This window comes from Pinus tabuliformis, chromosome 7 (genome assembly GCF_031772625.1).
Source record: "Pinus tabuliformis cultivar Carrire ecotype Pingquan chromosome 7, CPIR1, whole genome shotgun sequence".
Classification (NCBI taxonomy): domain Eukaryota; kingdom Viridiplantae; phylum Streptophyta; class Pinopsida; order Pinales; family Pinaceae; genus Pinus; species Pinus tabuliformis.
This window is the reverse complement of record NC_142293.1, coordinates 1,801,425,280-1,801,437,543: the sequence shown is the minus strand read 5'-3', so window position 1 is coordinate 1,801,437,543 and position 12,264 is coordinate 1,801,425,280. Positions and strand designations below refer to the sequence as shown.

The 12,264-nt window shown below is 37.6% G+C and overlaps 1 protein-coding gene across 1 annotated transcript in view; it reads right to left on the bottom strand.

Moving 5' to 3' along the window:
• The window catches only part of LOC149255556 (alpha/beta-Hydrolases superfamily protein), a 618,887-nt gene that overhangs the window by 493,127 nt on the left and 113,496 nt on the right, over positions 1-12,264 (bottom strand). The gene's annotated exons all lie outside the window — the stretch shown is intronic.

Sequence of the window (12,264 nt, the reverse complement as noted above, 5' to 3'; positions counted from 1 at the left end):
ATAAACATGACAATAAGACTCGTGAATTTTTAAATAAAAATGAATTATTCTTTTGTGACCATTTGTTCCAAAAAATGAGGGTTATTTTCTCCAAATTAATCCCAATACCATAAAATACGACAAATGAAAGAAAGAAACTTTTTTGCACCGAACGGGGAGGGCAAAATAACTATCATAAATACCTATTCTTGAAAATTAGGGCGAACGGAAGGTTGTAACTCCTAATTTCAAGCGCTAATTTTTTTTTTTACCTCTCCCTTAAAATAAGGTCGGCTAACCTCCATACCTAATTTTTTTGTAAAATAAATTTGAGGCAATTTGTAACAATGTACTATGTTTACACTTTGCATTCACATGTTGACAATCAAAACACCTAGCCACAAACTCTGCTACATCCCTCTTCAGGTTCAGCCAATACTAAAATCCCTTCACTGCTGTCAATGTCTTCTGATAACTTGGGTGACCTAAATATGGTTTCGCATGAAACTCCCTCAAGATCACCTTCTTGAGACCACTGCTATATGAAACATATTTCTTGTCTCTGAACCTAACCAATCCATCTGCTGTAAGACAATAATCCACATCTCATGCACCTGCACCTGTACCTATACCTGTACCTATACATGTACCTGTACCTGTACCTATACCATTACACGTACCTGTACCTATACCTGTACATGCTACAAGCTGTGCATAATCTCCATATATCTGACATCCTTTTAACCTTCCTGCAAGATCCTATCATGTAAGTATATCCCATAGGAGATCATAGTTGTTAAGTGATTTTCTTGTGCCCACCTGCTAAGAGAATTTGCCACTCTGTTCTCTTTACCTTTGATATATTTGATCTAGAAATCAAACTCACTGATCGTAGCCAACCATTGAGCCTGCCTGCCATTCAGATTCAGTTGGTCAAACAGATACCACAAACCACTGTGATCACTCATCAACATAAACATCCTACCTAGAAGATAGTGTCTCAGCATATTCAATGCATGCATAATCGCTGCCAACTCAGGATTATGCTTGGGATAGTTATGCTCATTCTCATTTAGTTTCCACGACTCATAGCATACCACCTATCCATCCTACATAATATTCCACCAAGTCCTTTCTTTCAAGCATCTGAGCATACTACAAACTCTTTGTCTAGATTTGCAATCTTTAACACTAGTGCATGTGTCAATGACTACTTAAGCTGCTCAAAACTAGCCTCACACTCCTCTGTCCATTCAAACTTCTTACCTTTCCTCTGCAATGATGTGATAGGATAAGCAATCTGTGAGAATTTCCCAATGAACCTCCTATAATAACCTACCAACCCCATGAAAGATCTCACCTCATCCACATTCTTAGGAGCTACCCACTCCATGATGGCCCTTATCTTTTCTCGATCTACTACAATGCCCTCCTTGGAGACAACACGCCCCAATTAGTTTACCTCAGTCTAAAAAAAACTACACTTGTTGAGCTTAGCATACAACTGATGATCTCTCAACAACCTCAACACTCCTGCTAAATGCTCTTCCTCATTTTTAGAATATACCAATATGTCGTTAATTAACACAATAACAAATTTATGCAAGTACGGATGCAACACACTATTTATCAAGCACATAAATGTAGTTGGAGCATTAGTTAAGCCAAATGAAACTACAACAAACTCATAATGCCCATACCTGGTCCAGAAAGTTGTCTTATAAATGTCCTCTTTGATGCGTACCTGATGAAATCCGGATCTCATATCAATCTTCGAGAACACTGTTGCTCCCTTCAACTAATCGAACAAGTCATCAATCCTCGGTAACGGATACGTGTTCTTGATGATCACTTTGTTCAACTACCTGTAGTCAATGCATAATCTAAGATTACCATCTTTCTTCTTCATAACAATATTGGTGCTCCCCATGGTGATAAACTTGGCCTAATGTACCCCTTGTCCAAAATTTCCTTCAACTATAGCTTCAACTCTACCAATTCATGTGTGCTCATCCTGTAAGGTGATTTTGATGTTGGAGCTACCCCTGGCAGTAACTCAATAGAAAAGTCTACCTCCTTGTGAGGTGGAAACTCTATAATGTCCTCAGAAAATATATCCTTGCACTGTTGTAAAATTGGGTACTTGCTCAACACATATGCATCCTCAACTTGTTGAAAATAGCAACAAGGAATGATAAAAAATAGAATCCATAAATTCCAATTTAATTTGTCCTTGAATTAAATTGTGAATTAAAATCGAATTTAGTCTCACCAGCTACTTGGAAATAATTAATTAATTCATTATGGAGAAATTAGTTGGAGAAATTCAAGTTAGAAGTCTTTATGAAGTCATGCAATAGTTATCTCTTAAATTAAGGAGATTATCCCTTAATTAAGGAGATAAGATTGAGTTATATTTGAGTTGTAATTAGTTAACTCAGTTTACTAAGCTAATTTCAGTTAAATTAGTTCCAAACTGTTTGAGGAACTAATTGTGAGTTATCAGTCAGTTGATGCATGCATGCACTCAACCAGTGTACTCCAGATAAATGAAGATTCCCTCATCAGAAACTCATGCATGTCTATTTTGAGAAAGACCCAGTTGAGCTAAATGTCAAGGACAGTGTACTATCAGTTGCATGTGTTTTCCTATAAAGGAAACTCATGCAAGCAGTCAAGGGAAGGTTCCTTGTGGATTGCACAGTTCATACAGGGTGTGAGATTAGTTTTCCACTTGGTTGGAGAAGATCATCCCAGAGGAACAGCACAAGGAAATAGGAGCTTGGAGGGCAAAGAGGAAGGCTTCTGAGAATCCTACCTATGACATCTACTATCTACAGCTGGCTAGCTATGAGTGCTGAGGCTAGTAGAGTAAGATTTGTATAATTCCTATATATTTCCACCTTGTATGATAATACAGATAGTCAAGTTTTTAGTTGAGGCTTTCCCCAAAGTATTTTCATGTGTTTTATGCATTGATTCTTCTTCTTTTGGTTATATCTGTTTAGCTCTGATTCAACTCGATCTTTAAGCTTCCGCAAACTGATAGTAGAAGTAGATTATAGTATTTTGCTTTGATTAACATTGCATCATTGAGTTAATCTACAGTCAGATTTTCTACATGGTCTCAGAGGGAGATTTGTAGAGAATTTGCAAAATTTCTACATGGTATCGGAGCTGTGAACAGTATACTGAGAAGAGAATTCGAAGTTTGAAGTTTGCGGTTGCAGGTGCAAATCGAATCCATATCATACTTCAAGGTTGTCCAATGGCATTCTATGGCTTGAGACTCGAGTATGCCTTGGAAGGTAGCTCGAATTACATAGCATGGAAAGATCACATGGAGGCTATATTAGAAGACATTGGCTTAAAGGATTTCATTGATCAAGAAATCCCAAAGCCAACTTCAACTAATGCACAAGAGTTGGCTGAGTGGAAGAAGTGTGTGGCGAAGGCGAGACGGATCATCCTTGAGGGAGTTAGAGACCATATTGTCTTGAGTCTCCATGGGAAGGATACTCCATTTTCAATGTGGAAGACATTGAAGGACCTCTACTAGAACAGTAGTGATTAGAGGAGATTGGCACTCAAGGATAAGCTTCGAAGAATCAAGATGGAGAAGGGCGATACTATTTCCACATATCTAAACAAGCTCACCACCTGCAGAAATGAGCTTAGCAGTGTGGAAATAACTACTGCCGATGATGATATGGTGAGCCTCGCTCTCCTTGGCCTTCCAAAGAGTTGGAATAGCTACTAGGAATCTGTAAATGGAAGGGAGAAATTGTTGGATTGGGAACGACTGTGATTGTTAGGTCCCTATAATACTAGTGATTACCCCATTACTATTGTAGTTGTATCCCTTATTAATATTTTTGTGCCCCTATTGTCCCCATATTGTTATTACTTTGCCCCATAGAATCCCTCTATTGTTATTGTGTGCCTTTATATTATTATTGTTAGGTCGGCTAGGTTATATTGTGACTCCTTAGACTCCTATATATAGAAAGGAGGTTTTGTCATTTGAATCATTCAAGAATTGTTCATTTATGTAATGTAAAGGAGGTTGCCCCCTCGAAGAGGCTGAATTCTAAGGCGTTAATCTATCTTTTCTATCTTTTTGTGAGTTGGTTTCATAACATTTGGTATCAGAGCTTTGGATTCTAGGGTTTCGTTGATCCAAATAGGTCATCATGCAATTTTCGCTATAATTTTTTTCTGCAACGTTTCAGAAGCAAAAAAAAAAAAAAAAAAAAAAAAAACCAAAACCATTTGAGACGAAATTGCATGAACCTCGAGTCTAAATTTCAGAGCTTTTCGCGCTATATTTGCAGAGATATGATTTGAAGAAGTTGTTCTTTTTGCAAACTCCTGAATTACATTCCAAACAGGTGACCTGGGGAAAATCGTTATAACTTTCTCTCTGAGCATCGGATTGAAATTTCATAAGAAGGCACAGAAACAGGACAGATTGTAGTTCTTGTAGATATTTTTCAGAGCCAAAGGTCGAAACAAGGACACGTGGCACGCCGTACAAGTTCGCTCTACTGAACTAGTCTATAATCAGGTCACTAAGGGAGATTTGGCATAACTCTTCCTTGGAGAATCCAATTTGGATCATACTGGTGGCATTGGAAAGAGGACACAGAGGACTACTGCAAGTCACAATTTTAGAACTAGATGATCCGAAATTATAGAGATACATCAGAGGAAATATCAAGCTCCTACAAAGTGAAAAAAGGTGTGTAGATTTTTTTAAATTTTTGCTTAAGCTTGGTTTGAAAATTTATTTTGAAGGAATTCAAAAGGCATAGTAGAGCATTATTATCGGTAATTGATGCCCCAAGGAAAGAAAATGCAAACACCTAGTAAGCAACTTGAAAGCTCTAGCATGACTCATGAAGAAGAGGAAGAAATGCTACATGATATATCAAAATGACAAGGCCAAGTGCAACAAATGTCACTCTCACAAAAGCTAACAGAAGCTAAGATAAATGGCATGGAATCTAAAGTAAAGGGCGTGGAAGCTAAGATGAATGGCGTGGAAGCTAAGATGGATGATTTGAAGACAAATTTGAAGACAGGCATGGCAGATTTGAAGACAGATTTGACAAATTTTCTACAAGAAATACTTACTAATGGTAAAAGGGTAGTAAAGGAAACTCATGATGCAAACAAAAGAAATGTTAATCATGATTTCATAGACTCTAATGTTGGATCGAAGACCCACCATATTCCAAAAATCGATATGAGGAAGTTTGATGGCAAGGATCCGCGACATGGATATTACAAATGGAGCAATTTTTCGATCTCAATAATGTGCAAAATACACAAAAGGTATGTATTGCAACTTTATATTTGGAACCAAATCAGTTTGTATGGTATCAATGGCTTTGCTCTCGTAAACAAATTATCACTTGAGAAATTTTTACGGAAGAATTGACAGCACATTATGAGGATACAAAAAGAAACACTTTTTTTAGCCAATTGATAAGTCTCAAACAAAAGGGTTCAATAATGGAGCACATTGAGGAGTTCCAAAAATTGAACATAAGGGTAAAAAATATTCCAGAGGTGCATAGGATTGATGTGTTCATAGGGACTTTAAAAGATAATATCCAACATGATGTTTGCCTTTGGGAACCTGATTCATTAGAGAAGGCATTCAGGTTAGCAAGAAAAATGGAATGCAAAATTATGGCAACCAGGAAGCATACCACTCACAACAACCTATAAGGTTGACACCACAACAATTGGAATAAAAAAGAGAAAAATGGCTTTTTTACAGTTATGATAGCAAATACACTAAAGGTCATAAGTGTGCTGAGAAGAAATTATTCTACATAGATTGTGAAGAGGAAGAAGAAAAGGAGCAAGAAAGGTCAAAAGAAGAGGATATACTCCAGGAACAAAGCCTAGATAAAGAAGAAATGCATCCGACCATATCTTGTAATGCATTGGCTGGAATTACCACTCCTGAAACCATCAAGATAGAAGGAAAAATCAAGAAGAAAAAGGTAATAGTGTTGATTGATTCAGGAAGTACCCACAATTTTATTCATTGTAAGATAGCAAAAGAATTGAATTGCTTCCTATATCCAACACCAGAGTGTCAAGTGATGGTTGCAAATGGAGGAATGATAAATTTCTCTAGAAAGTGCCATAATATCAAGCTATCCATGGGAGAATATATATTGACTAGCCCAATGCTTTCCATTCCAATGGGAGGTATTGATGTTGTACTAGGAGTCCAATGGCTACAATCCTTGGGTACAATAGCTTTTTAATTTTCAAGAACTTTTCATGAAATTTTCTACAAAAGGAAAGGAAGTTGAATTAAGTGGTATTGCAGGGAAACCGAGAAAGATAATCAGCTCTAACGGTATGACAAAGCTTCTAAAAAAGGAACAAAGAGGTGTAATTGTACAATTATGTTCGCTAGATGTTTTCACATCGAAATCATCTATTTCTCCAGATCTACAAAAAGTCTTGGACAATCATTCCAAAGTATTTGAGACTCCCAAAGCTCTCCCACCTATTCGTGATCATGATCATGCTATTCATCTGATTCAAGGAAGTGTTCCTCCAAACATCAGGCCATACAAATATCCCTATGCCGAAAAGAGTGAAATTGAACATATGGTTGCAGAAATGCTAAAGGCTGGTATAATTCAACCTAGTCAAAGTTCTTTCTCTACTCCAGTAGTATTGATGCAGAAGAAGGATGGATCATGGCGCATGTGTCTCGATTATAGGGAGCTCAACAAGCTCACTATTAAAAATAAGTTTCCCATTCCTGTCATTAATGAATTACTGGATGAATTGCATGGATCAATTTACTTCACCAAGTTGGATATTCATTCAGGATATCATCAAATTAGAATGAATACTGAAGACATTCTGAAAACAACATTTAGAACTAATGAGGGTCATTATGAATTTTTGGTCATGCCTTTTGGCCTTACCAATACACCTTCTACATTTCAAGGTTTGATGAATTCCATTTTCAAACCCTTCCTTAGAAAATTTGTGTTAGTATTTTTTGATGATATACTAATCTACAGCAAGTCTTGGAAATATCATGTTGAACATGTGGACAGGGTGCTACAACTATTGGAGGAGAAACAATTATATGCAAAAAGATCCAAATGTTTCTTTGGAGTACAAGAGGTGGAATATCTGGGTCATATTGTATCTCATGAAGGAGTTAAGGTAGACCCTAGCAAAATTAAAGCCATTAAGGAATGGAAAATCCCCACATCCATAAAGCATATGCGAGGATTTTTCGGGTTGACAGGGTATTATCGCAAGTTTGTTAAGAATTATGGGAGAATAGCAGCACCTCTAACAACATTATTGAAGAAGGGTGCATTTTCATGGACTCCAAAAGCAACAAAGGCCTTTGAACATCTTAAAGAGGCAATGTGCCAAGCACCAGTCTTAGCTACACCGGACTTCACAAAAACCTTTATTGTGGAATGTGATGCTTTAGGAAATGGAATTGGTGTTATTTTAATGCAAGATGAAAGACCCATTGCTTTTGAAAGTCGTCCAATCAAGGGAAAGTTTTTACACAAAGCTATTTATGAGAAGGAAATGTTGGAAATATTACATGCACTTAAGAAATGGCGACCCTACCTAATGGGAAGACACTTCAAGGTAAAAACGGATCATGATAGCCTTAAATACTTTTTAGAACAAAGATTATCCTCTGAAGAGCAACAAAATTGGGTCACAAAGATGTTGGGTTATGACTTTGAAATCATCTACAAAAAGGGAAGCAAAATGTGGTGGCAGATGCACTCTCAAGAAAGGATGAGGATGTGGAAGCATTGTTGTGCGCCATTTCTATTGTCCAACCAGATTGGATAAATGAAGCAACGAAGGAATGGAAGAATGATGAAGAAGTGTGGGCACTTATTCAAAAGTTACAACAAGATTCCAGTACATCTGATACATTTAGCTGGAAAAATGATTCGTTATGGTACAAAGATCGCTTATACTTATGTAAGAATTCCCAACTCAAACAAAAGATTCTTATGGAATTGCACACTTCTCCCTTAAGAGGGCACTCAGGATTTTTAAAAACTTACCACAGGGTTAAGAAGGAATTTTTTTGGAATGGCCTTAAATCGAATATTCAAAAGTTTGTGGTGGAATGTTTGGTTTGCCAACAAAATAAAGTTGAAACAATTAAGACCCCGGGTCTATTACAACCTTTATCCATTCCAAGCCAACGTTGGGAGGAGGCTTCAATGGATTTTATCACAGGTTTACCCAAGTCTGAGGGAAAGAGTGTCATCATGGTGGTAGTTGACAGACTTACCAAGTATGCATACTTTTGTGCATTATCACATCCATTTAAAGCCAGTACAGTTTCTACTGCATTTATGGAAACAATTTAAAAGCTACATGGAAACCCAAAGATTATTGTAAGTGACAAAGATCCCATTTTCACTGGAAATTTTTGGACAAAATTATTTTCTTGTCTCGGTACTTAGTTAGCTCATAGCTCATCTTATCATCCTCAATCTGATGGAAAACTGAGATAGTAAACAAATGTTTGGAAGGATATCTTCGTTGCTTTGTATTTGATAAACAAACACAATGGGTCAAATGGTTGCCTCTGGCTGAATGGTGGTATAACACTTCCTTCCATACATCAACAAAAATGACTCCATTTATGGCACTTTATGGATATCAGTCAGCATCCATCACATCATATTTAAGAGAAAATTCTAAGGTTCAAGCAGTGGAACATCACATCGAGTATCAACAACAAGTCCTCCAACTCTTAAAGGATAACCTCATGTTGGTGCAGAATAGAATGAAACAACAGGCAGATAAACATTGCGGCGAAAGAAGTTTTGATGTAGGTAATTGGGTATTCCTACGGCTACAAGCATATAAACAAATGTCCCTCAAACAAGCTAAGAAGGATAATAAATTATCACCAAAGTGTTATGGTCCATACAAGTTGTTGCAAAAGATTGGTACTATGGCATACAAATTGGAGCTTCCTGCAGCTTCTCGAGTGCACCCAGTTTTCCATGTTTCATGTTTAAAGAAGGTTATAGGTGACAAGTTCCCAGTTCAAACAATATTTCCAAAACTTGACGAGGAAGGAAAAATTATATTGGAACCAGAAGCAGTCACAGAAACAAGAACTTGACAACTACGAAATCGATCAATTTTGGAGTATCTCATCAAGTGGAAGAGCTTATCCGCTGAAGATTCCACATGGGAGGATGAGAATTTTATACAGAAGCATCTAGAACTACTCAAGCATTGAGGACAACACTTTTTTAAGGAGAGGGGCATGTTAGGTCCCTTTAATACTAGTGATTACCCCATTACTATTGTAGTTGTATCCCTTATTAATATTGTTGTGCCCCTATTGTCCCCATATTGTTATTACTGTGCCCCATAGAATCCCTCTATTGTTATTTTTGTGCCTTTATATTATTATTGTTAGGTCGACTGGGTTATATTGTGACTCCTTAGACTCCTATATATAGAAAGGAGGTTTTGTCATTTGAATCATCCAAGAATTGTTCATTTATGTAATGTAAAGGAGGTTGCCCCCTTGAAGAGGTTGAATTCTAAGGCATGAATCTATCTTTTCTATCTTTTTGTGCGCTGGTTTCATAACAGTGGTCGGATCTGATGCAGGAGGAGATCAGGAGGAGCACACGAGATGGTTCTTCATCCAAGGATGATGATGAAGAAAATATAGCCTTAGCAAGTAAGTCAAGGAAAGGGAAGGGGAAGGTGTCCCATTCCAAATCGAATTTTTCTCATGGAGGGGAGAAGGGTGACAAGTCTAAAGTGAGATGCTTTAATTGTCACGAGATGGGACATTATGTGACTAATTGCCCATTAAAGAAGTCCAAAAAGGGATCCTCGTAAGGATCGGAAGGTGAGGCATTAGCCTCTCAGTTCGAAATGGAATTTACTCTCATCACATGCATGGTGTCATCGATGATGGGTTGTGTTTGGTATCTTGACAGTGGAGCCTCATTCCACATGACTGGTGATAAAAGTTTATTCAGTACCTTGGAGGAGAAAGACCTCAAGATGTGCATAGATATGGGTGACGATGGAAGCTATAGTGTTTCAAGAGTGGGCACGGTTGCTTTTCAGAGGGAGCATGGAGCTCCTATCACCTTAACAAATGTGAAGTATGTGCCTGGACTGAAGAAGAACTTGGTATCGATCGTTATGTTGGAGGACAAAGGCTACAATTTTGTCTTTAGTAAGGGAAAGGTTTTCCTTAGACACATCACCACGAGACAGGTGAAACAGAATGGTTCACGAGTTAAGAACCTGTATGCTCTTAAGGTTCAAGATGCATGCAAAGCCTTGAGGAGAAAAGAAAATGTTAGAGAGTTGGTGGTTCAGAGTGAGAGTAAATTACCTCTCAACATGTAGTCCCATAAGAAGTCTCAGACAATTGTGGAGGAGCCACAATTGGAGAAGCAGAGAGGAGACTAGTGAAGAGATCCACTCATGCTGATACCTCCATTAGGGGGGAATTTCAATCCAAGTGGGTAGATGGATCACATGCAGCCATACCTCCAGGTGTGAAGGGGTGATGTGAAGTGATAGTCCCATGAAGGCTAAAATTGGGCAAGGTCCATTGAGAGGTTTTATCTCATGGATTGTACCTTTCTACGGGAGCCCAAAGTACATAATAGCGGGAGGAATAAGTGGAATTGATGTAGTTAGAGATAAAAGTGACAAAGGCTAGAGCAGTCAGATACTGAAGAGCGCAGAGAAGGATTGAAAACACTGCAGAAAGGCAGATTCAACAGAAGCACAAAGTTTTCAGTTGACAGAGGCAATAGCATTCAGAGACTTTGATGACAGATGCATCATACTGATTCAAGTTGGATGTTTTTTGTTTCTGGAGTTGTTGGAGCAACAACACTAGATAGAAGTGTTGCATGCATAAAATTCCAAAGGTTCATGATAGGGATCGAGTTGAATTCCTTTCTTGTTGAAGGGAGTGTTGAAAATAGCAACAAGAAATGATAAAAAAAAAAAGAATCCAGAAATTCTAATTTAATTTTTCCTTGAATTAAATTGTGAATTAAAATCAAATTTAGTCTCACCGGCGACTTGAAAATAATTAATTAATTCATTATGGATTAATTAGTTGGAGAAATTCAAGTTAGAAGTCTTTCTGAAGTCATGCAATAGTTATCCCTTAAATTAAGGAGATTATCCCTTAATTAAGGAGATAAGATTGAGTTGTAATTAGTTAACTCAGTTTACTGAGTTAAGTCTAGTTAAATTAGTTCCAAACTATTTGAGGAACTAATTGTTAGTTATCAATCAATTGATGCATGCATGCACTCAACCAGTGTACTCCATATAACTGAAGATTCCCTCATCAGAAACTCATGCATGTCTATTCTAAGAAAGACCCAGTTGAGCTAAATGTCAACGACAGTGTACTATCAGTTGCATGTGGTTTCCTATAAAGGAAACTCATGCATGCAGTCAAGGGAAGGTTCCTTGAGGATTGCGCAGTTCATACAGGGTGTGAGATCAGTGTGTGAGATCAGTTTTCCACTTGGTTGGAGAAGATCATCCCAGAGGAACAGCGCAAGGAAATAGGAGCTTGGAGGGCAGAGAGGAAGGCTTGTGAGAAGCCAGGATTGCCTGTGAGCATCTGTGAGGATTGTACTGAGAGCTGGCTAGCTGTGAGAGCTAAGGCTTTGTATAATTCCTATGTATTTCCACCTTGTATGATAATACAGAGAGTGGGGTTTTTAGTTGAGGCTTTCCCAAAAGTATTTTCATGTGTTTTGTGCATTGATTCTTATTCTTCTGGTTATATGTGTTCATCTATGATTCAGCTCGATATTTAAGCTTCTGCATATTGATAGTAGAAGTAGATTATAATATTTTGCTTTGATTGAAATTGCATTATCGGGTTAATCTACAGTCAGATTTTCTACATGGTTTGAGAGGGATATTTGTAGAGAATTTGCAAAATTTCTACACAACTTCCTTACCTTTTTCACTAGAAATGTGCACTGTAAATAACACACACCCTTTCCTGTGACTATGCTTTGCCTGCATAGTTGTTACCATCCTAACTAATGTGGCTTTCTTCTTACCCTGTAAGACTCTTGGTTCTCCATTGTCATCAACACTGTCAATGGATTTGTCATAACAATCCACCTCGGTTCAATGAAGATACAACCAATCCATGTCCAACAACATATTGTATGATCCCAATGGTAATGCATTCAAATTTGTTGCAGTAGGCATACC